The following is a 967-nucleotide window of genomic DNA, read 5'->3' on the forward strand; positions in this document are numbered from 1 at the left end:
ATTGAATTGGAGACTAATTCCATTCATCTGAATTCGATCATTACCCGCATTGTACTTCTAGAGCCCGTTCGGTCCGATGGCGAATAAAATCCGCGTTTCAGTATATCATATGCGGTTAAACGGTGAGGCCAGTTACAACTGCATTAAAACCTCCGATGTATACCTGAATATAGCGGGAGGACGCCCGCATAATTTGACGAACCTTCAAGTGCACCTACTTATGAGGGACCATATAATACCAATTCGACATGACGAGAATTCAGAGCCAAATCGATATCACATGGCAACTATATTTGGTTCTAATGAAATGAAGGATCAACGAACATGAAGACATGCTCATCAATCACAGATACATGGAATTCTGTATCGTCGCAACCGATAATACGTACAACCTTCGATTGGAATGAATTAATCAAAAAAATTGGACGAAAATAGTTTAGACATTCAGAAAACTGACAATTAGGTAAAACTGTAAAACCTGCTTTAAATAGAAACCACATTAATCAAAAAAGGTCATGCATTGTAATACGATTAGTTACGAAAGTAGCCTAACCTTTGGACCATTTTGAATTTTAACTTATCGAGATATCGTTCGCGGGTAAACGGCGGGACTAACTACCACCGCCTTGACAACCGCAGCCTATGCCCGAACAAATCAGGAAGGCGCGTGCATGGATTAACGAGATTCCCACTGTCCTTATCTAAAATTTTACGCAATACTGCCGCGACGGAACCGAACAGGCGCTCGGAGACCCGTACGTGAACCGTCCCCGATACTTACGCAGGAAAGACCAGCTCGGAGCTTTAACAAGCACCAGAGCCATAGACAGATAGTCTACATTTCAAAATGTCCATATACTTACGCAGGAAAGACCAGCTCAGCAGATCGCGTTCGGATCCGTTCAGAGAAGGATCGAGATGCCGAGCGCGGGTAAACGGCGGGACTAACTACCACCGCCTTGACAAC

The sequence above is a fragment of the Rhynchophorus ferrugineus genome, unplaced genomic scaffold, assembly GCF_030347505.1.
Source record: "Rhynchophorus ferrugineus isolate W39M unplaced genomic scaffold, kcgeb_rfMv2 rfM597, whole genome shotgun sequence".
NCBI lineage: Eukaryota > Metazoa > Arthropoda > Insecta > Coleoptera > Curculionidae > Rhynchophorus > Rhynchophorus ferrugineus.